Source organism: Falco cherrug, chromosome 5 (genome assembly GCF_023634085.1).
Source record: "Falco cherrug isolate bFalChe1 chromosome 5, bFalChe1.pri, whole genome shotgun sequence".
NCBI classification, from domain to species: domain Eukaryota; kingdom Metazoa; phylum Chordata; class Aves; order Falconiformes; family Falconidae; genus Falco; species Falco cherrug.
In genome coordinates this window covers 67,772,208-67,790,408 of record NC_073701.1, presented here as the reverse complement: position 1 = coordinate 67,790,408, position 18,201 = coordinate 67,772,208, and the positions used below count along the sequence as shown (strand labels likewise).

At 34.5% G+C, this 18,201-nt stretch overlaps 1 long non-coding RNA gene across 1 annotated transcript in view; it reads left to right on the top strand.

The window, feature by feature from the left end:
• Positions 1 to 1,303: 1,303 nt before the first annotated feature.
• The window catches only part of LOC114017120 (uncharacterized), a 117,759-nt gene continuing 100,861 nt past the window's right edge, over positions 1,304 to 18,201 (top strand). Inside the window, exon 1 of the long non-coding RNA XR_003561991.2 lies at positions 1,304 to 1,361. This is a non-coding gene — a long non-coding RNA (uncharacterized LOC114017120). The remainder of the gene's footprint in view (positions 1,362 to 18,201) is intronic.

The window sequence follows — 18,201 nt, the reverse complement described above, 5'->3', positions numbered from 1 at the left end:
GAATGCTCAAGTTGCCCCTTCTTCCCTCCTTGTGCTGGTTTAGGTTTGGTGAAATCTAAATAATGTGTTTCATATTTCTTATTTGCTGAGAGACTTTTAGGGAAAGGCTCAAAGAACGCAGTGCTTTTGGTTAACATCTCCCATGAAAGCAATATATCTAGAATAATTGTCCTGGGAAAAGCAAGCCAAAGAAATTTGCTGAGTGACTGACTGAAGAGCTCAACAATGTGATAAATAGCTTACTTTATCTGAGTGCCGAACAATGTCAACCTGTATATAACAGCTTTGATATACATGCAAATTGTTATCATATTTAGGTGAAAAGGAAAGTTCCTCTAGGAATGTAAATATTAAAAATGTTCCCACTCCCTACAAAACACTATTCATTAGGGTTGAATACTCAGAAAAAATCATATGTAGTAATCATGTTTATATAAAATCTTTCTGGAATTAAAAATGTATAAAATAATTTAAAAAATCTTAATAAATATTTTGTCTATGCTTAAAAACTAAACGACTGAATAATAATCATCATCATCAATCATTAACACAGAAGTTGGCAGAAAGAAGAGAAACATACAATGATTTGTTTATGGTATCATCAGGAAAGGACAGTTTAGGACAGTACTTTTAAACATTGCTCAAGAATTTTTCAGAAAACTTGGTCAAAGTCATTGTTATCTCGTAATTTGAAATAAACCACACTTTTTTTTAAGCAAATGAATGAATTAAAAATGAGACTCTAATTTCTCCTTTTGAAAGGTAAATTATAATGGCAGTTTAACAAATTTGCATTACCATTTTGAAATCTGCTTTTACAGACATATTTTATTTAAACTATATGTTAAGTGTGCAATACATCAGCACAGAAACTGGAGAGCAATAAGAACCCCAGTTCAAGTATCAGAGGATACAATAACTAAATGACCATGGCTTGGCTGGATTGACTTTGACTATAGTGTTAGTATTTATATGCATAAGTAATAAGAATTAAAAAAGAGGCATTTATTCACTTCAAAGAACATAAAATGACCTGCTGAGCTATGTTCACTATAGTTTATTTATACTGCTTTCTGGAGCTGAAGGGCACTCTTCATCTTATTTGTGGTTTAAATTAGAAGGTCATACAGCCCACGGTAAAAAAAAAAACAACCAAAAAACACAACAAAAAAACCACACCCCACCCCCCCCCACCCCCTATATTTCTGGCTTCTGTTGCCTATTGGCCAGCTTCGTTTGAAATAGCACTTGGAAGAGATTCATTCCCTTGAGGTCTCATGATCATTTTTCAAGTACAGCCCCTGCTCATTCTCTCTGGAGATGCTTTGATTCACTTTCAACCTATCAGCTACATATGTAAGGTACTTTTTCAAAGTATCTATCAGTGAAATTCTTCTCCTGGCTTTTCACCTACTAATTGCAAGCAGGGAGCTAGTTCTCCTTTTTCAAACAAAGCACAATTTTTAAATCTTCCCTCTGTTTAACTATGGTTGTAGAGCCATATACTTCATAAATTGTCATCATACTAATGTAAAGCTTTCTTTCATCTTAGCTTGAAATAGCATCTGTCTGTTACAACATCTTTGAAATCTTGATTGATAAAGGATTTAGACCTGGTTTTAATTATTGACTTATGTACTTGGCAAAGGTTAATATTTTGCATGGGGAAAAAGATCAGGCTATAATTCCTGAGTTTAAGGGAAGCACTCCAGAACTTTGCTTACCTATGCCTTCCAATGCTAGGGAAAACCTACATTTTTGAAATGAAAAATTTCACTGTTTGTTTAGAAAAATATGAATATTTTTTTTTCATGGGTGGTTTGGTTTATAAACAGAAAGCTTATTAGCTCTGTGTAACCGGGAACCAAAATAATTCCGTATTTATTTGTTTCGTAAATCAAGTTTTTAAAGTAAAAGGAAAGTCCTAGATTGGAAAACATTTTTTTTTTTTTTCCTGTTCTGTCTTTCAAATTCATTAATGACTCATTAGTCCTAAAGTTAAGGGAATTACACTAGCTGTCATTTGGCCATATTTTTCTGATAAACTAAAGCTGATCAGACCCAACCATACACTAAATCAAAGAAGTTTGCAAACTCTTATTTCTTCAACTGCTGCCAATTATATGAAACATATAATTAAATCTTACTGTGTCATATTAATTCTTGTGATGTTATATTTTAGGACACGACCAGCATCAAAAAATAGATATATTTTCATTTCAGCTGTCAGCATTTTTTGAGGTTTTGGGTTTTTTTTATTATTGTTATTTTTTCCTGCAAGTATTTCTTTGCCAGCTGGATCTATTATCAAATATCAATATAAAACCTGGATGAATATTGCATGACATTAGTATTTTAAGGAAATAAAAACCTCTGCATTTTCTAAAACAGAAATGGAGTTTTCATATCATTCTAAAGTCACACACTGAGTTTATTTTTCTATACAAAATGTACAATTGGGTTTTTTTAAGTTTATAAGAATCATGTCCTGTGGTTTTAAAATGGTTCCTAAATTCTTATGACTAAGAGGATTGATAAAGTCACTGACGTTGAACTCATAGGTTTCTGGTTTTATATTTTAATCAATAACTCTCAATACTCAAAGTTATCATCCAGACTATATGACTGTCATAATCCCAATTCCTAATCCTCAAAAGGAAGTAAATACAAGCTAAATTAAAATACAACCTCGTATCATCTCCCCAGTCTCAGCCAAGAGCAAGAAACAATTTGACATAAAAACTGGTTACATTTTCTTCTGTAAAGATTATGTGTTCTTATTTGAAAAGGGATTCTGAGAGTTCAGTGTGTTCAAATTGCAATCATCATGAAATTACTTTTATACAAAAAATTAATTACTGCAATGTGAAGTGGCTGGAAGAACAATTTCATACACTATTTAGTGTATAATATGTCTTTACCCCAAATCTTCAAACTGGCTAAACTGACTTGTGCAAGCTAGTGATATTATTCAGAGACTATAGGCTATTTGTAGATGATTACAGTAGGAAAGTTTGTGATCTACTAGTTAAAGAGCTGTGTTTATACTAATGTTAGTTTATTCTAAATATTGAAAAAGCTCTTTAATTCACCAAATATCCAGTTTTTTCAGAGGTTTTTCTGAATCTTCAGGACACAAGAAGCAGGAATTTATCCAGTCTCTGTGGTGTTGAATGTTGGGTTGATAAAGTCTTTGGTTTCCAGACTTAATTTACTTTTTTTTTTTTGTGCCTAAGACTTCCAGAGTGACAAGCTCACATAATTCAGTGATTTCACTTATTTAGCTTTTGATTTTCATTAAATCTGCTTGTGTGATATTATGCAGAACACACTCATAAAGTAATTTTTTGTTTACTTAAAATATGGTATACATTTTTTATATTTCACAGAAGTTGTCTTTGGCTGGCTGACAGTTTATTTGAAAACTGTTTTAACTACTTTATTAATAAACAGTGCTACTTAGAGATCATGGCAATATGTTTTGCATTTTCATTCCCCATTTTTGCATTATTCAGACATGTAATGAAAACAGTATAAGGGGCTAGCTTTTAAGCATTTATTTTTAACTACTGTTTATGCCTCCAAATTCATTCCTTGTGAAAGATGTCCCTAGAAAGTCAATGAATATGGATGAGATTGACCCATGTTCCTATATTTTCACATAATTTCTGCAAAAGACAGTTGTCTGTGCTAGCCTCTGTGGGAGAATTGTAAAATATGCTAACTTTGAAAGAGGATTGAAGAGATGATATAATAATTTTTCTAAGTCTAGTTTGATGATTCTTTATGATGTGATTATGAAGCGAGCAGCCAAAAGATAAATAAAAAAAGATGAGCTTTCAAACCCGAGGAATAGCAGTTATTCATATTTATCTTTCATAGAATAAAGAAGGAGGGATCAAATCACTTCATATATACATGTCAATTCAAGAGAAGACAACAACCTTCTCTGAAATGCCAAAGGAGCTTTTAGGATTCCATAAAACTTATTTGTTGTGGATGTGTCCTTTGCTGAAACACATTTTCCCAAACAGTATGACATGCCAGACTGCTATGGCAAGGAAAGTCTCTCTCATGCAGAAACGTCTGTTCTGCTGCATCTACATGAGTAATTTTCTACCCATGAGCTTTAGATCATGCTTTTTGGTTTTACTTTATAAAATATGCTTATAAACTATTGAAGACTGGGAGATAGGGGCCTAAATGGAAGAAAAACCCCCACCAACATCAAAACACAGGGAATTAGAAACCCAATTTGACTCGCTTTCACTGTGACTTCTGGATTTTGAAGATTCCCCTCAATGCTCCCTCTTAAATCTTGAAACATTTTCCATGAAGCATCATTCATTAGTCCAGGTTCCCCTAAGATTTGCTGCTGCCATTCAAAATGTATTCTGCTAATGCAAAGAGAAATGATCATTCCAATTGTGTGGTCTTCTGTAATCTCTGCTGTGAGGCCAATAAACCTGAACTAAGCATTTGTAAAAATGTACTGTAAAACACTCCCCAAGGCCACCAGTGCCAGTTAAAAGGACATTTTTTAGTTTTTCACAGATAAAGAAAAGCACTTAAGGAATGAAAGGTTTAGTTTGCTGGTTTTGTGCAAACTAAAGCTTGGCTGTAATGGCAAATATTTTAACATTGACCTGAGAAATAGAAAGACATTTGACACTTACACTTCCATAACAGAGCTATTTCAGGGATGAAGCAATTTTGTTTATTGCACAAAAGGAAAATCATATGGAAATAACTGCAGGAGAATACCAATAAACAAAATATACACATACTCTCAGTATTTCTTCAATATATTCTGGTAGAGTCACTCCAAAATTACCATGGGTTTGCAAAACTCCTAAAAAGTAATGTTTAGTTACAATACAGCCTGCTTGTGTGATGATGTCTTGTTATGTGGTCTAATTACAGCTAGCATAAACAAAGTGGTGGTTAATCACACACAAAATGTCTAACAGTTTATAGGCTTTGGCTTCAGTTGTACATTCTGAATGTGTAGGAGATTCTAGTAAAGTCCAATCCTGCTGCAGTTCCCCACAATTATCTTCTACCCCAATGTATACACAGTGACCTACATTCTGCAGGGAAACAGCTTCTGCTGGAGGAGCCCACATTTGGAGGAGCCCACATTTGGAGGATGTTCTGCCTTTTATGGGCACAAGCAAAAATTTTTATGTGGTTCATGAGCAGAAAGCAGAGCAGAGATCTCCTGCATTGTGTTTTGTTCTCTCTGGTTTCCCTGGGTTAAGTATGACAAATCAACAGTCCATCAAAGTTGCTAATGTCCATGGAGACACCATCTTTAGGAACAGGCATAGTAGTATTAATACAGGCAAACTCTCCCTTAACCGCATCTAGGGCTAAGCAAGGGTTCACAAGAAGAAAGCTACGTTTGAAATAGTTTGTTTTCCTTTTCTGACTTCTGTGATCTACTTTTTATTTTTGTGGTTTATCTTTTTTGTGGGTTTTTGGTGTTTTTTGTTTTGTTTTCATTTCGTTTTAAATATTCTTCTAACATCTCCTTCTGGTCAGGCATGCAATGGAAAAGCTGGTAAAAGACAAGAAATTAGCCTTTAGAATGCTATAACTCATCACAGAATTTCATTATGTAACAGATTTTAATGTGCAGTGTTTTATAGTGGTTTAAATTAGTAAAATTTAATGTTAATGTGTACTTTCACTCAGTAAATGACACTGAAAAAACAAATAAAGATTTACATCTGAAGACTTGCCATCTACTAGTATTTTTCATTATCTCAGTCACTAGTAGCTTACTTTTATTAATAGAAAGTATTTGGGGAAACCAAGCAGTAATAACTAACAAATGTAGAATTTTTTTCATTTCTACTTGCAGAGTAATTAGAGTTCATTCAAGCCATATATAGTTACAAGGATAGTATGTAGGATTATCTGCCCTATTGCTATGTTGGCACAAAAGAATACGCTCAGAAGATAATGAGTTTAGTAATTTTGATGATAGGCAGCTGGTAATATTTGCCACCAATACAAGAATGAATACCACAGGGAAAACAAATGGGAAAATAAGGAAAAACTGAAAGGGAAATCAAGATGAAGACAGCTGAATTAATTTTTTCATGTATGTCAGTTCATTCTGTCTTCGTATCACATATTTTAAGTGATTTATCTTCCAAGTGTGGAGAAAGCAGCATATTTAATTGATTCTATAATTTCTTTGAAATTAATTTGTAGTTATCACTAGGGGTCTATTCTTATTTATTATAACATCAGCAGGTACATGATTACATGTGAAAATATTTTAAAGCTATGTTCTTGTACTATTTTAAAGCTATGTTCTTGTACTATTTTAGTATTTCTTCATCCTTTCTCACCACAATATAATTTTCATATTTTTGAATATGGGTTTAGGTTAATGACTCCTTGTTTGACTAGTCTGAAAAAGACACTATGCTTACTGTCTGCAAAAGAATCTATAAATAACAAAGCAAAACAAAAAAGATTTTAAAAGGCCAAAAGTCAAGAAAACAAACAAACAAAAAAAACCCTCCTCACCAAAACAAAGTGATGTGAAAAAAGAAAAAGAAGATCATCTTACCTGGCAAATAATAACACAGATGGCTTTCAGGTGTTTGTAAAAGGAATTGTTATGTACAAAGAGGTTATGAAAACATTGATCCCAAAGAATGTGTTAAAAATTTCTTCTATAAATTACATAGTTTTAGGGACTGAGGTTGATAGGTGTAAAATATAAAATCCAAAAATTATGTAAATTGCAAACTGTGTAAAATAGCAGATTGGAACAGTTGAAATAGAATAATCACGGGCAGTTGCAAAAAAAGTGATGTTGCAAATGTCAAACAGGTAATAAAAATATAACAAAACAGATTGATGGAATTTTAGGATGTTTATATTTATTCAAGCACTGGCCATTGAAAGGATATTTTATGATGCAAACTGGATTACTTGAAAAGACAGTAAATAGTGGAATAGTAATAATTCCTGATTTTAATGCAATGCTTTTTTAAAAATATACTTATATAAAGAAATTATTTAGAATGAGAATAAGCCCTCTCAGGAACTGCATATAAGCTGAGGCTGCTTAGCAAACCTACAGATCAGATCTTGAGTAGGAAAATAGGTCGTAATCCTATAATTATATATGAACAGAGCTTCTTTTTGTGTGCAGTGGGAGTCTCAACTTATTTTAGCAATTTAAAATTTATCTTCTGATAGCACCTTGGGACCCTCTTATGGTCAGTAATGGAGCCAGAACACAAAGTTTCTTAGTCCGTACTTGGCCGTATTCTCATTAATGTTCATTATTTACACTGGTCATAGTTTATGGCAGAGAGGAGCTGAGATAGTGTGCCATGAAGTAAAATAGTGAACTTATTTTTTTGTTTTAGCTTGTCATGTATTTGCCTTTTAAATTCATGAACTGATTCTTTCCACCACAAGTAACATCTTCAGCTTTCATGACCTCTCTACTGCTTTGAACAGAAAACAGTTCTTAGTTGATTTAAAGGCTGTGAGGGGGAGATGGAAGAACAACTACTCTAAATATAACTCAAAAAATCATGACAAACTTAGTAGTTTAATGATTCTGTGGTTTCAGTAGAAGATATTCTGTCTGGTGAAAAGCTTTGTCAGGAGAAAGCTGTTACCACATAGCTTGTGGAAATGCTTTTTATTATACATATTTTTTGTTGGGTTTTTTCTGTTGTTTTTGTTTTGTTTTGTTTGTTGAGGGGAGTTGTTTTGTTTTAAAAGATTATGTGAATTATATTCATAGGCTGACCTGCCCAAAGGCAGATGTCACTCTACCAGAAAACAAAGCTGGCACAAGCAATGGGAATATTCTCCCTGAATCTTATGTTGGCTTCAACTGCAGGTTAGTTTAGCTCTCACGGAGTTCATAGAAGTTTGTAGACTAACGCTGATGGACACTGAAGTGCTTGGTTTAAGTGCAAGCTGGCCACAGCAGGAACACTGCTTTTACTCACCTGGCAAGGGAGGCACCGTAACCAAGAAGATGACTTCCCTGGGTTGGAACTTCCCTAACACTTTGGATGTGCTAACCCTTCTGGTTGCCCCAGCTGAAGGAAACCTGGCTGTATATTTCTGCTATGGGGAAAGTGTTGTGAAAACATTGAAAATAGTGTTTTTCTCAGATACTAGGCAGCTATGAAAGCACAGGAGTAATAGAATAAGTCACTTGACAAAGAACAAAACAGAACACCTGTATATAATGCTCAGTTTCTGAAGTAGGAAAAGGAGAAGCAGTGGTAGAGATGAGATTTACTCTTTGCAAATCTATCTTCACTATTAACAAAATTGGATTTATGATAAAATAAGAAAGTTTCTATCTCCACCTCACCATTGCCCAGTGTGTTGTTTACTCCCAGTCACTTCACAAGGAAATAGCAGCACTTCTATATGCTGACCTTATCACCATTGTAAGGCCAACCATGAACATTTTGAAGAATTATAGTGGCAGGTGACTAAATTCTGAGCATCTGAATCCTGGTTTCTGATGCTGTTATTTTCCGAGTTAATTTTGTTGTAGTAATTTATATGGGTGATTAATATAAGAAGATGTTTACTATAGATTATTTCCCAAATAGCCATAAATGTTGTTGTGTTCGCTCTGGTTTTGCAATCTTTTAGAAACTATAGCCTGTGTTGTACAGATTGAATTACATTTCGAACTCTCTCTGGCTTTGGAAATTAGTAAGAGTTTAGGGAAAAAAAGAAAAGTAAGATCGACCTTGTAACCAACTGAACATTCAGAACATTAAGGAGGGAAATGTAATTTACAGCTGCACAAAAATAATCTCCTTTCAAATTTGACTTCCAATGGCGTGACAAGCCAAGTTACTTAATATATCTCTTTTCATTTGGTTGTGTAAATGCTGTTTGGTGTGTGATCCTTTGAAAATCTTATTAGTAGAAAGTAGGAAGGACAGTTACCTTTGGTCTCAAGTGTTGCCCTCTGGGAGTGCCCTGGAAGGAGAAAAAAATTGTTTATTATCCTCAAACATCATCCAAGATCAGCATAGAAACCTTCCTGAGCCCTGCAAGAAAGTCCTGTACATACTGTCAAAGTCGGAGGGCACAAGGCAGGTGAAGGCATGAACCAGAAAATGAAGAGCTTGCAAGTGGAGGGCAGAGGAAAGAGGGTCTTGAGCAGAGTCATGCATGCAGAAGGGAAGAGCTGCATAGTCAAGCTTCAGTGGTGATGGAAAGGAGGAATTTCCTTGTGACCCTGCGGGAAGAATGGGATTTGATGGTTTGGCCAACCCACAAATCACTGAATGTGGCTGGACTGGAAGAAGCAAAGCAGAAATTGCATCCTGCCAGAAATGAATGAGTGTCTTTGTTTTGGCAAACTCCTCCTGCACAGTTTATTTTTCCCTAATTACCAAGCTACTTTGCTCCTATGCAATCATTGTAAACAAGTTAACTCTTAAGAGATTGGAGGGTATGCCTTTGTATTTGTTCTTCAGGGAAAGGGGGAGCAACTCTATCTCTCAGTTTGGAGTCCCATCACACAGCAATATATTTAATAATATTTTTGTCATTTCTATTTCTTTAGATTTGGTAATACTTATTAGCATTAATAAAAACCTGTGAAGCAGTTAGACCCATAAAAATATAGATTTTGTTTATTCGGTCTTCCCTCACCTGCAATGCAGCACCTCAGTGAGTAATTGTATTCAGATTAAATAGCAACTTTCATGTTATTTACAGAAAAAGTATGCCACAAATAATTTTTTTGAATTTTATATAAGACTACAGAAATATTTTATAGTTTATAAAACATTGATTTCACTCGATGTCTTGAATAGGATTCAGCTGAGGAAATCTGATTAATTGGATTGATTCATTTGGACTAATCACATGAAGTAAAATCCTGCAAATCTGGGACAATCTCCAGATTGTGAAAATTGTCAGACAGTCACTATGGATGCTGTTGTTTGCTACTGCAAATGGTGGAGCCATCTGAATTTTGCCCAGGATGTGGGCATAATGGTGACTGGTCCAGTGTATAGTCATTCCTGCAAAAAAGGCAAATAAACCCCTTCCTTGGTATATCTTATAATCAGAAGCATGGTCTGCTTTGTGCTGCAGACATTAGCGAGGATAATTATACAGTATTTTTTTTTCTAGCATCATTCCTCCTACAGAAATAAAATGAAAACTGGGTTCAGATGCAGCAGTGTTTGTCTCCTCATTATTACAAAAGAGTGTAGGCACAAAGCTGATCTATCTTTTAATAACACAAAAGGCCTGTTACTTACATGCATTATTTGACTGGTTTCATTGTGCTACTTGTACAGGAGGGGATATGCCTGATCAAAGTGAGGGACCATTAACTTGCTTCGAGTTATTTATGTTCTTTGAAACAAGATGCTGTACTTTGAACAGATTTTTGTGGCAACAAGAAAAAAACATCTTTAAAAGTGCATAGTACAGGGTAGAAAGAGACATTATCTTTCTCAATTTACCACTAAAATCCTTTTAATCTCTGCAAAACCAAGAAAGAACACAGTGAAGTCTTGGATGTTGATGGCTGGAACAGAAAATCTGTTAAATTTAAGTTACAGAAGATAAACTTAAGAATAAATCTATCTACAGATGACAGTTTAAAGGAATCCAAATTTTCTGAACTGCAGAGGGTGTCAGTAATATTTTAACAAACATAACAATGCATGGTGACATGTAGCATAACCATAGATTAACCCATCAGAGTTCTGGATTAAGAGATAGGTGATATTTTTTTTTTTTTTATTGACCTGGACCAGGAAGAGAACACACTTTTCATGTATATTGAACTATTTATAATAATCCTGACCTAGAATGGATTGTATTCCCTATGTACTTTTATGGGTTTTTTTCCCCTAATTAAAAGTACATACCTGAATAATCTGAATTAACACAGTGATATTTTCTAAATACAGGCTGATGTCATTTTGTCACTGGAAGATGAACTAAATTCAGTCCAGAAACTAATATGTATAAGCACAGATGCAGCATGTAGCAAACAAATCTGTGTGCGCCCCTTGGTATGTAACTAGGTTTTCAGCAGTAAAGGTTGTATCACCAAGTCTTTCTCAGTTTGGAACTGGTATGACATTAACAGATTCAGCCTAGAGCAGAATCTGCTTTTTATTTTTTTAAATCAGTTGTAAATTTATTTCCACATGTTTCTTCAAAGCATCTGTAACTTTCAAGTATTTTTTCTTGGTGAATTTGACAACAAATGAGCTATGAAAAGGCTTTGTGTGAAAAGCACATCTCTGAATTAGTGTTTTAGCACCTTGTTTCCATTTTGCTGTAGTGTACTTTTCCTTCTGTTCCCATCCATACTGATAATTGCAGTTCTGGAAGGAAAACAAAATCACATATGCATATTTCACACTAAATGAAACTCTTCAATGGTAATGCAGAAAAATGCTAAATAAAAAATAAAAGTTCGCTACTGCATGCAATAGTTAATAATTCATAAAAGGACTAACGACAATTCAGCATATAGGAAAAGAGGAAAATCAAGTGTCCAGGCTTGAAGCATGGATCTTAAATTATTTCAGTTAAGCAGGAGGTGGTAAAGCATATGTTCATTTGCTCAGCAAATGTGACTTATTGAAAATACATTTTGCTGACTAGATCAAACCAATTCAAAGACAGCAACCAAAGGACCAAACAATTCTAAAACAAGGGGACCTTGACATCAATTTAATTTTCATCAGGGTAGGTAGATAGATTGTTCTCAAGGAAATATTCTGGGTTTGGAGAAATTAATTTGAAAAAAATGTATATCATTATGATTCATCATGGCAGAAGGCAGAGACTGAGCACTGGAGAGGATGAGGAAAGATTTTCTCTATTGCTTGTAATGGCCTTTAGCAATCTGCTGGGAACTATTTTGTTTTCTTAAATTAACTGCTCTAAACTGCCTGACTACAACCCTGACCTATCATCATAGTAACAGATAGTGTCATAACACGGATCCATCACAATTTATTATCTAAATTATTACATATCTTTTTTTTTTTTTTTTTTTTTCTTTTTCTTTTCTCTCGGTGTCCTCCAGCAGTCTGAAGCTGCTTTTGATGACAGCTCTGGAAAATGAAAAAGTAGAGGAATGTGTGGGAACCAAGAGCCTGGGATGCTACTAAACTGTCGTAACTTGAAAACTGTGTCATCCGTGAAATAACGCATGCCCTAGTTTATATTGTACTGTTTAGATTAGGACATAAACTGCAGCACATGGAAACTTTTCCATATGCACTGTATGCCTAGTGCCTAGAGGGTTGTCTCTAAGCTTGGGACCAGGAACATCAAAATCCCACTCAGATATCACCTATCTCTCCTCTACATTTTAGAGGAGAACTGGTTATTTTATGCTGAGGTTCTCATGTTGCCTAAAGCTTAATGTCTGAATAGCCCACAGTGTTTACATGTTAATTTCATTTTAATTATTTCTGGTTTATTTGACTAAATAAATTGCAAGTTGAAGACCAGAGTTCTGAATAGGAAGTCAGAGTCTGTAGATACTATAATGTGGATATAATGAAGTAACTGTTAATCAATATACATTATTAGCAGGGAAGTCTAATGGTAGCTTGAACACAAGTTAGAAGTCAAAAGATCTGTTTTGTATTCTAACTACTAACCACTGTTTTATTTGTGACTCTGGATAGACCACAAAGGCCCAATTTTTCTCGTGCTGAGTTATAAAATGAAGATTAAAGCACTCCTCCATTTTTGAGAAACTCTGTGAGGTCACGTGTATTAAAAGTACAGAAAGTTTGTAAGTAGTTTGGAAGGTGACACCTCAGGTCAGGATTGTGCATGAGGCATTCTTAGATGCTTAGAAGGCAGGCTGATTTTAACTACTCAAAATTTTCATTATCAGACCCCAGGATGAAGTTTTCAACAGATAATTACGGCATAAATTGCCCAGCTATTTCTTATTCTGAAACAGAATTAGAATCATATGGAGATCAGAAATTACCTTCAGGAAAGGATTTTGAGGAATTAAAATGGGTATCCATGGGAATCAGAATCATCCCACAGAAATGCTGGTAATGTTTGGGAAGAGTAATAACAAGGGATTATTGTCCTTATGTTTTCTGGTTGAGAAGTTCTCTGTTATTAGATTTCATCAGGAAAGAATGTTTAATCACTGATCATGTCATTTCTTAACCTTCAATTTTTCTTTTTCTTTTTCTTTTTTTTTTTCTTTCTTTTTTTCTTCTTTTTTTCCCCTGTAAGAGATGTTCTCCGGTCCCTTAATCATTTTCCTGGACTTTTCCAATCCTTTTATTATTTTCCATCCTCTTTCTTTGAACACATAATTAGATACAATGATCTAGCACTGATGGCTTCAGTGCCAGTACACATGTAATATAAACTTTTCACTCATACTTTGCATTTTCTTACTAAAACTTTCAAGGACTTTTGTATTCCGCAATTAAAACTCATGTTCAAGTAATTAGCCATGCTGACCTCTAAGTCACTCAATATTTCTCTCATTCCTTAGAATTCCCAGTCCTGAAGAATGACTTACATTCCTTGTTCATAATTATGTTCTTTCTACTTGGCAATGTTGAAACACACACAATTTTCCCACAGTATGTTTACCGAGAAACTGAGTTCATCCTGCATCTGTGACACAGTCTTTTTGCTACTACTGATTCTCTTGATCTTTATATCAATAGTAAGTTTTATAATAATATGTTTACATTGTCTTTCCTCAAGTGATTGATTAAAAAGGTTAAATAGCATCTATTCAAGAAATAAAATATATGGGCCAACATGAGAAGCACTACCTTATTACAGTAATTTTTAATTTTTTGAAAATATATTTAGCATGTTTTAAGCTTTCAAGTCTGTAATACTACTTATCAATTTTCAAGATGTGGAAGTCTAAGTTACCTACACTGAAAATATGAAGCTTATCATCCAACCACTTGATATACTCCAAATATGTATAATAGTTTGAAAAACATATTTTAAAAACTGTCAATCATGTAGATATACAGACTGTAGATTTCTCTTTGCTTCCCTTATAAATCTTTTCTATTTCCTATCTTTTTCTATATATTTACAACTATCAGCTCCTCCTCTTTTCTATCATAATTATAAGTTAATTAACTGATGCTTTCAGTTTCCTTCTATGTCTGCTCTAGCTAGCATAGCTTTCGTCCTCAGCAGAAATTTTGACATTTTTGGCAGTTAAGGAATTCCCAATTATCAGTCATATTTAATTACTTTCTCCCAGTAGAATTTTCTCATAATTGTTATCAACTTCATGAAGCTAGCCTATAAAATTTAAATGAACTGTAAATATGTTGGAGGCTGGGACTTTGCTCTGCACTCTCAGACGTAATTGACTCATTATTTCTTGTACTGTACCAGTTAATTTTTGCTCTGAGATCAATGGTTCGTTATACGCGGAGACAAAAGCCTGTAGTTCCTCTATATTAGACATTACATTTTTATTTCAGATTATGTTCTATAATCCTGTAAATCCTGAAAGTTTTGAAAGATGCATTCTCTGTATGTGACTTCTAACGCATGTCAGTAAGAACCAAAACCCCTGACAATAACGCATCTTTTTCCGCCTGTGCATGGTATATTGCTCTTTAAAAGGTTGATCATCCTGTTGTCTAGTGCGATTTGGTAATCTGCAGCTCCACATGTAGTGCTTTATTTATTACCACAGCAACTCCTAATTGCTAAAGTATATTTGATTCACAATGTCAGTAACTTAGAATCTGTTAAAGATATTTTTAACACATTATACCACCCCTCTCCTTTTTTCCCTGCTGACTTCTTCTAAATAGGTTATAATCACCAATTGAAAAGGCTCCAGTAATGTAAATCTTATAGCGTGATTTCATTTAGGAAGTACTGAATATCACAATGCAAATTCAGTAATTCCAAAGTAGGTCAAACTCATCCCAGACATGAGCAATTCCATTTTCATTTGTTTACTACCTAGACTTTTCACAGTAACATGTAGGAGATAAATAGTTTCTCCTTTGTGTTCATCTGTGACTTGGTTATAAGCGATCCTGACTTCATAGTTTAGTGATAAGTGTACATGTATATTTTTTCACCTTTTCACTTCCCTCTCATGTTCATCCCTCATGGCTACTTTAACCATACTTTTCACAGAAGATTGATTCCGGGAAGCTCTAAGAAGGGCACATCCTTCTTTTGGTGTACAAAAAGGTTATAACTTCTTTTGACCCCTGACTGCTTTTGCTTATGACATGGGATGAATTGCTGGGAAATGCTTTAATGTTCTCCTTCAATGCCTCTTAGAGATCTCCAGAGTCTTTTACAATTAGTCATATATAGTGCTAGCAGTTATAGCCATGATCATGCTCTTAGGATCACGTTGAACTACAAGATGTTTTCTTGATTACCTATGAAGCAAACTGTAGTAAACCCAGTCTTGTAATGGCATCTTCCGCCTTGGCTCCAAGGGGAAAGCACAGCATCCTTTTGTTGACTTGCTCATCACAGTGCGCGTATTTTGTTCTTTGCGGGACAAAATACTGATGTCGGGTGTTTTCTTTCCTTGGATCGCTGAAGACCTTCCTGTGTCCTTTAAAACCAGCTTCATTCCTGTTTGTAAACTCCACATTCCAACAGTAGTGACGGTCTACAAAGATGCGCCTTGAAGGGAAAATGTAGTGCGTTGTTTGAATGGTATGTTTTAATGAGGTCCAGGGACACAAGTTTAACTATGAAAAAGCAACTATTAATTGAGTGATGCCTGTTCTGAGCAATAAATGAGGTTTGTTTTGTGGTAAAAATACAAAGTGACAGGAAATTAACCCATAAGTGTATGTGAGTATACCTCGATATATATGGGTTATACTAAAGACTGACGTATAAATACAAGAATAAGCAGTAAATTGAAGGATCAAATTAAGATAATCTCATTTCTGCAATTTTAAATGTTTCTGTTCCCTAGTTTAACAATACTAGCGGTACTAAACTATAGGTTTTACATTGCTGTTAACTATTATATGTAATTATTAAAAATAACTTGCCGTTGTTAATATAGTTTTAATCATGATCAAACTAATTTTCCTTAGAATCATTCATCATTTATAGGGAGTAGGTCCAAACTACGAAAAGTACAAACCACCTTGAGATCATTAAACAAAAAAAGAGAAAGAACAACTCCCTGCAGACTTCAGAACTCCCTTTCACAATATATATTCTCTAAGGCCTAGCATTTCATATGCTTTTCTTTAATTTTATATGGCTAAAACAGTGCATTGCACTAGAGAATACTCTATGATTTATCATTGCTGGTTTAATCAGGGAACTATTCTTTCAGATAAGCTGTTTGCCTGAAATACTGTCCCTGCTGGACTATTTAGTTCGATTGGAAAAACAGTGGCAGATTCTGTGGCCTTTTTCTAGTTAAAAAACCCTGATAATTTAGTCTTTCTTTTTTCTTGAAAGTTCTTTATTAATAAATCTCTGTGTATGCTTCTCAGATTACTATCTTGCTTAGCATCTTGTCCGAGAAGGTTTAATTAGCTGATGAGCTAAGGAGCTGAATAGATGCCTAAGCATTCATGTATTACATGTTACTCTATCACATTTTACACATAATTCCAGAATGCTCTCTGAAAGTACGTTTGATATGTACAATCTTGTCTGAAGTAAGATGAAGGTATTGGGACTAAGGGTACAGGTTTTGAAACTTTAACTTTCTTCCGTAGGTAAAGAAACATTTTGTATTTTTGGCTCCCCAGATCTTGGGTAGAGAATGGAACTTGGAATGTGGCTATATACTTGAGGTGTTTTTATAAATGTCGTATTTTCTTGGTGTGACAACTGCACCGTAAACTCCATGGTGATGATACCAGCGGAAGATCAGTAGAAAGACATTTGTAAGATAGTTTCATCAGTCATGGATAACTACATACCTGTGTATCTTTGTGTATCAATGGTCATACTGCCGCTGTCTCCTTCGAAATTCTCAAGCCTCCTAAAATATTGGTGGGCCCATAATAATTTTCCATCTTGGTGTATACTCTGTCCAGTTCTCAGCCAACATCTGATTATGTAAAGACAACAGAATATAAACTTTGTTGGCTTATGTTTTTTTTCTTTATCTCCAAATTTGATCTGCTGATATCTACTCACTGAAGTCTTATGTTGAATGTAGTCTTGATTTTCTTTTTCCTCAGATCAATACAGAGTGGCTTAAACTGACCACGTAGTCTTATTTCTTTTGAATTTAAAAATCCCTTACAGATACAATTTCCTACTTTTACTGCTGTAAGTGCTTACAAAATTTCGGATAAATAGCTAAGCAAGTGCTGGCCCTAAAATGTTTCTTTAAGTGGACAAGACTAATGGCTGTTGAGTTAATAGGTGTAAGGGAGAGCTTTGAAAATTTCACTTACTGCTTGGGAGCTTCTTTTTGAATTCTTAAAGCTGGCTCAGTAACAAGAAAGTTTACGTGATCCTCCAGGTAACAAAGCTTTTAAGTCAGACTGTTAACTACTGAAGTCTGGGAAACAACTCGCAAAGCCAGATAAACACAGATGACTTCCACATGCACACTCACATTCTCACTTTGACTGGGACTGACTTTGGTGTTAGAATTTAAATGAGTCCTACTTTTCTAGCTCAGCTTTTAAGAGTTCTTTCAATTTGGTACAAGTCCCCTATGTAGATACTTTTCATAAGGTTTAAATCTTAATTAAATTGGTTTAGTTTGAAGCAGTAAATTAGGAAATTAAATTGCTTAAAGGAATGGCAAACTGTTTGAAATGTATTTTCATACTGAATTTTGCTATGAAGTTTTGAAATCTATTTTAAAATGCTTTAGCTCTTCCTGAATGAACAACAGCTAAACAAGCCATAACTTTGTGGCACTTAGACCTAGTCACACGTGACTGATTTTTGACCATCATGAAAACCACTTGAACTTACAAAAGTTATTTGTATTTTTGGTTTAGACATTCAAGAAAATACAGAAAATATACATCAAGTCACAAGCACAAAGCATCTGCCAGATCTGTCATGCTATGTTGCACACAAAACAAGTACTAGTATCAGGCAGTGTGGCTTTTTGCAAACCTTCAGTAGCATGTCTGCCACTGAAATTGAAAAAGTGTGTGTTCAGATATCATTTTGGACAGCAATACTTTTGCCTGGAAAGCA